The following is a 6956-nucleotide window of genomic DNA, read 5'->3' on the forward strand; positions in this document are numbered from 1 at the left end:
GCTTCTGGGTTTATGGGCATTTTGAATTTCATCCTATCTCAAGAGCAGCTAGTGCTGGGGAAGCGGGGAGTCTGTAAAAGGACTTGAACAGATTAGGAGAATGAACAATAAAATCAGTGTTTGATAAATCTGGGCCTGTACTTGCTAAAGTTTAAAAGAATGAGAGAGAATCTTATTGAAATATACTGATTATTGAAAGGCCTAGACAAAGTGGACATGAAGAAAATATTTCCAATAGTGAGAGAGTCTAGAACCAAAAAGCACAGTCTCAGAACAGCTGGACATCCCGTAGGAACAGAGATGAGAAGGAATTCCTTTAGCCAGAGAATGGTGAATCTGTAGAAATCAATGCCACAGATGGGTATGCCACTAGTATATTTAAAATGGAGATTGATCGGTTCTTGATTTAGTAAGGGAGTCAGAGATTATCGGGAGAGACAGGAGAATTGGGCTGAGAGGGAAAATAAATCAGCAATGATTGAATGGCGGAGCAGACTTGATGGACCAAATGGCCTAATTCTGCTCCTATGTCTTATCAAAAATTGTTGTGTGTTCTGAAAATACTTGCATCCACAAGGAAATGTTTCTCAACCAGTAGTGTGTGCGCTTTGTTGCCAAAGCAACCAAACTACACACAGCAAGTTCCCACAACCTGTTTCGTGATCATGACCGTTTGATGCAGATGTTGATTTACGGGATAAATGGTGTCCAGGAGGAAATTAGTACTAGTGGATTGTCTGGATCCACCAGAACTGTGATCTTGTTGAATGGTGATGTGCCTCTTGCAAACTGACAGGCTGGTACAGTCTCACAGTGTTACTGAGTTGGCAATTTCAACTCTGAACTGATTCCACTACCTATCAATGCACTTTCAAGGACTCTACAACTTGGATTATCAGTAGTTTTTACTCTTTTCTTTTGTGTTTACACATTTTGTCTCCTTTTGAACACTGGTTGCTTGTCGGTCTTTGTGCATTGATTCTATTCTGTTTCTTTGTTTTACGGTGAACGCCTGCAAGAAAATGGATCTGAAGGGAGTATATGGTGACATATACAAGCTCCAGAAACCCATCTCATGGGTGAAATGGCAATTCTGGACCAAAACTTAAATCAACGAAGGATGCTCAACAGGGCTTGAATACTATCACCACTTACAATATTAAATCAAGCGTCATAGGAGACAGCAGAGATTCGTTTGCAGATGAGCTCAATACCGTCTATGCTCACCTTGACAGTCAAAACATGGAGGAAGCATCACGAGCTCCCACATCCACTGATGAGCCTGCGATTTCAGTCTCTGAAGCTGACATGCAAGCAGCCTTTAGGAAGGTGAACCCAGGAGAAGCATCCAGCCCAGAAGGAGTACCTGACCTGTGTTATTCCACTGGCTAGTGTGTTCACTGAGATCCTTAGCCTCTTGCTTTGGCAGTGTATGGTACTCATCTGCTTCAAGCAGGCTTCAGTTCTACCAGTGCCCAAGAAGAGCATGGTGACCTTCCTCAATGACTATCACCCAGTAGCACTTGCAACCACAGTGACGAAGTGTTTTGAGAGGTTGGTGATGAAACATATTAATTGCTACCTGAGTTGTGATTTAGATCTGCTCCAATTTGCCTACCAGAGCAACCGGTCCATAGTATATTCCATCTCATTGGCTCTTCATTGAGCCTTGGAACATCTGGACAGCAAAGATGAATACATCAGGATGCTCTCTACACTCTACAGCTCAGCATTCAATGCCGTCATCCCCTCAAACCTAATCAATAAGCTCCAAGACCTTGGTCACAATACCTCCTAGTGCAATTATTCAGATTGGCAACAACATCTCCTCCACAATCTCCATCAGCACAGGTGCACCACAGGGCTGTGTGCTTAGCCCCCTGCTCTACTCACTTTACACTTACGACTGTGTGGCTAAGCCCAAGCTCCAATGCCATGTTAAGATTTGCTGGTACAGGAGGGACACTGAAAATCTGGCCCAGTGGTGTCACAACAAACTCTCAGTCAATATCAGCAAGACCAAGGAGCCAATTATAGGCTTCAGGAGAAGGAACCCAGAGGTCCATGAACCAGTGCTCATCAGAGGATCAGAGCTGGAGAGGGTTAGCACTTTAAATTCCTCAGTGCTATTATTTCAGAGGACCTGAGCCGGGCCCAGCATGTAAGTGCAATTACAAATAAGCACATCAGTGCCTCTACTTCCTTAGGAGTTTGCGGACATGTCAAACTTTGACCAATTTCTATAGATGTGTAGTGGAGAGTATATTGACTGGCTGCCTCACAGCCTGGTATGGAAACACCAATGCCCTTGCATGGAAAATCCTACAAAAAGCAGTGGATATGGCCCAGTCCCTCAAGGGTTAAGCCCTCCCAACTTTTGAACGTATCTACTTGAAATGCTGTCGTAGGAAAGCAGCATCCAGCATCAGGGGTCCCTACCAACCAGGCCTTGCTCTATTCTCACTGCTGCTATCAGGAAGAAGGTACAAGAGCCTCAGGACGCACACTGCCAGGTTCAAGAACTACCCCTCAACCATCAGGCTCTTGAACAAAAGGGGATAACTTCACTCTACTTCACTTGCCTCATCATTGAAATATTCCCACTTTCAAGGTTCTTCACAGAACCTCATGTTCCCAGTGTTCATAGCTTATTTATTGTTAATACTTCTTTTTGCATTCACATAATTTGTTGCCTACCGCAGTCTGCTTGAACACCCTAGTTGGTGGGTCTTTCATTGATCCTGTTATGGTTATTATTGTATAGATTTATTGAGTATGCCCACAAGAAAATTAATCTCAACATTGTATGTATATGGTGACATGTATGTACATGGGTAATAAACTTATTTTGAACCTTGAACTTTGAACATAAAAAATAAATTCGGTAAATATTGCAAAAAGAGAGCAAAACCATGAGGTAGTGTTCACAGGTTCGGAAACCTGATGGTCGAGGGGAAGAAGCTGTTCCTAATATGTTGAGTGTATGTCTCCAGGCTCCTGTACCTCCTCCCTGATGGTAGTAATAAGAAAAGTACGTCTTGGGTGATGGTGATCCTTAACGATGGATGTCACCTTGTTGAGGCATCTCCTTTCGAAGATGCCCTCAATACTGGGAAGGGCCGTGTCCATGATGCAGCTGGCTGAGTCTGAAACCCTCTGAAGTTTTTTCTGATCCTACGCAGAGGCTCCTCCATACACTGTGATTGGGCCCCTTCACCCAGCAATTTGTGCCCAACCCCATCTCTCTCCCAGTGCTCAAGGACAATCCAGTATGAAGGGAATGCACAGAGGAGCTCCCACCATCGTGTGGAATTTTAGGCCCAGGATTTCTGTTCTAGTCCTCCCTCAGCTCCACATAAAAGTGACATGAGGCTCTTGTATAATTGTTTCCACACACCCTTTAGGGTAAGGGAACTTTCTAGGCTGTCAGTGTGAAATCTTCCTCAGCTTGGCAATGGAGTTTCACCCTCATCTTCTGCACCCAGCTCTCTGGGGCGGGAATCTACAACTTCCTTTCTCACACTTGTCAAACCTTGCCTGAGTATTGACCCACTAATTCTGCCAACCTCTTGGAAGATGGAAATTTAAAAGCTGCAGCTGCTGAAAATCTGTGATAAGGAAAGAAAATGCTAGAAAAACTTAGCAAGCCAGGCAGCATCTGTGGAGAGAGAAAATTTTAATATTTTACATTAAAGTGGATACAGACAATCTATCACAAGCACAATCCTCCCCACCACTGACAACATCCACAGGAGGCAGTGACTGAAGAAAGCAGCATCTATCATCCAGGTTATGCCATTTTATCATTGCTACCATTAGGTAGAAACCCCACACCACCAGGTTCAGGAACAGTTACTTTCCTACCACCATCAGGTCCCTGAACTGACCTGCACAACCCTATGTAACTGCACCTCAGCAACAGAACAGCTATTGCACTATCATGGAATTGTCTTGGACTAACACCCAGCTGTGCAGCTTTTTTATTTACCATCTTGTACAATTCATGCACAATTGATGTTCTGTTTGTTGTCTGTGCCATGTGTCTCTGATGTTACTGAGAGCAAGGCTTGCATTGTATTTATACCACATGTACAAGTTTACACGTCAATAAACTTGACTTGAAGATTTTCACCTGAAAGATAGAATGTTAATGACAGCAACACACATAAACTGCTGGGGGATCAACAGGTCAGGCAGCATCTATGGATCAAGGTTCCTGATGAGTTTTGGCCTGAAACACTGACTGTTTACTCTTTTCCATGGATGCTGCCTGGCCTGCTGAGTTCCTCCTGTGTTGCTCATATTTCCAGCATCTGCAGATTTTCTCTTGTTTGTGATACAGAGAGACATTGACAGATTGATAGGTTGCAGAAGTGGGCTGAGAAGTGGCAGATGGAGTTCAACCCGGAGAAGTGTGAGGTGGTACACTTTGGAAGGACAAACTCCAAGGCAGAGTACAAAGTAAATGGCAGGATACTTGGTAGTGTGGAGGATCAGAGGGATCTGGGGGTACACGCCCACAGATCCCTGAAAGTTGCCTCACAGGTAGCAGACATCCCACCTCTCCCAGAACTTCCGGGAGTCTCCCGCATATTAATAGTGGCTCCCTGATGCCTGCAAATTATATACAATATCACGGAAATCAATTTTTTTGAGAGCGAGTGAGAGAAAAGCAAGAGAGAGCGCGGGAGCGACCACGAGAGCGCGTGCACGATAGAGAGCGAGAGAGAAAGCAAGTGAGAGTGCTTGAGAGCACGCGAGCGACCACGAGAGAGAGAGAGAGCACCGTGGCAGAGTGTTCCAAAAAAAAAAATAAAACGTACGTCACCCCAGACTACACTAAAGTGTGCCCCTGCCTAATAGGGGTCAAAATAATGACTGTGTTGCTCGCTGCACTGTTTGCAACAGTGACTTTTCTATTGCCCATGGTGGGTTAAGACTGTAAAAGAGATGTTGGGGTGAGTTTAACAGGTGTCATTCGTTCATTAGCATAGCTAACGTTATTTAAACTAGCTGGCTAGCTGCTCAGGAGCTACTCTATTGCAGACATCCCACCTCTCCCGGAAGTCTCCCGCAAATTGATGGTGCTACCTCCCTGAAATCTGTTTTTGCAGGGTGGGATATCTGAGGTAGGTAGGGTACTTAAGAAAGCTTATGGGGTGTTAGCTTTCATAAGTCGAGGGATAGGGTTTAAGAGTCGCGATGTAATGATGCAGTTCTATAAAACTCTAATTAGGAGTTAGGAGCTATAAAACTTGGAGTACTGTGTCCATTTCTGGTCACCTCACTAAAGGAAGGATGTGGAAGCATTGGAAAGTGTACAGAGGAGATTTACCAGGATGCTGCCTGGTTTAGAGAGTATGGATTATGATCAGAGATTAAGGGAGCTAGGGCTTTACTCTTTGGAGAGAAGGAGGATGAGAGGAGACAAGATATTAAGAGGAATAGATAGAGTGGACAGCCAGCACCTCTTCCCCAGGGCACCACTGCTCAATACAAGGGGACATGGCTTTAAGGTAAGGGGTGGGAAGTTCAAGGGGAATATTAGAGGAAGGTTTTTTACTCAGGGAGTGGTTGGTGAGTGGAATACACTGCCTGAGTCAGTGGTGGAGGCAGATACACTAGTGAAATTTAAGAGACTATTAGACAGGAATATGGAGGAATTTAAGGTGGGGGGGGTTATATGGGAGGCAGGGCTTGAGGGTCGGCACAACAATGTGGGCTGAAGGGCCTGTACTGTGCTGTACTATTCTATGTTCTATGTTTTATACGTTAATGCCACTTCTGTTTCCACAGATACTGCCTGATCTGCAAAGTATTTCCAGAATTTTCCATTTTTACTTAAGCTTCTTAGAGCATTTGTTTATTTATTTTATTCATTGACATACAGTTGGGAATAAGCCCTTCCAGTCCTTCGAGCTCCGCCGCCCAGCAACCCCCAATTTAACCCCAGCCTAATCATGGCCAATTTGCAGTGGCCAATTAACGCCATCTCCGGACTGTGGGAGGAAACCAGAGCACCCGGAGGAAACCCACACAGTCACATGGAGAACGTACAAACTCCTTACAGGCACTGGCAGAAATTAAACCTGGGTCACTGATACTACAGAGCATTGTGCTAACCACTACACTACCATGCCACCCCAAACATAGAACAGTCCAGCAGAGTACAAACCCCTTGGCCCACGATGCTGTGCCAACAATACTGTACAGCACAGTACAGGCCCTTTGGCCCATGATGTTGTGCCAACCTTTGAACCTACTCTTAAGACTTCCTTCCCATATAATCCTCCATTTTTCTTTCATCTATGTTCCTATCTAGGAGGCTCTTAAATGTCCCTAGAATTCTTGCAGCTTGGATACTTAGATGACAATTTTTCCTCTATTTTTTACTCCCCAGAATGTAAGAGGACTGGTGGAAGATATTCATCCACAATAGTAGCTTTCCGCCTTATGAGAATAGGTTGAGTGAACTTGGCCTTTTCTCCTTGGAGCAATGGAGGTTGAGAGGTGACCTGATAGAGGTGTACGAGATAATGAGAGGCATTGATCGTGTGGATAGTCAGAGGCTTTTCCCCAGGGCCGAAATGGCTAGCACGAAAGGGCACGGTTTTAAGGTGCTTGGAAGTAGGTACAGAGGAGGTGTCAGGGGTAAGTTTTTAACGCAGAGAGTGGTGAGTGCGTGGAATGGGCTGCTGGCAGCGGTGGTGAAGGCGGATACGATAGGGTCTTTTAAGAGACTCCTGGATGGCTACATGGAGCTTAGAAAAATAGTGGGCTATGGGTAAACCTAGGTAATTTTAAGGTAGGGACATGTTCGGCACAGCTTTGTGGGCTGAAGGGCCTGTATTGTTCTGTAGGTTTTCTATGTTTCTATGTTTTCATTTCCCTAGGACTGAATGCAATAAGATCATCAATGAGGCACAGCTCTCCTGCCCTGAGCTGAGACGTTCTGC

This window comes from Mobula hypostoma, chromosome 11 (assembly GCF_963921235.1).
Source record: "Mobula hypostoma chromosome 11, sMobHyp1.1, whole genome shotgun sequence".
Taxonomy (NCBI): Eukaryota; Metazoa; Chordata; class Chondrichthyes; order Myliobatiformes; family Myliobatidae; genus Mobula; species Mobula hypostoma.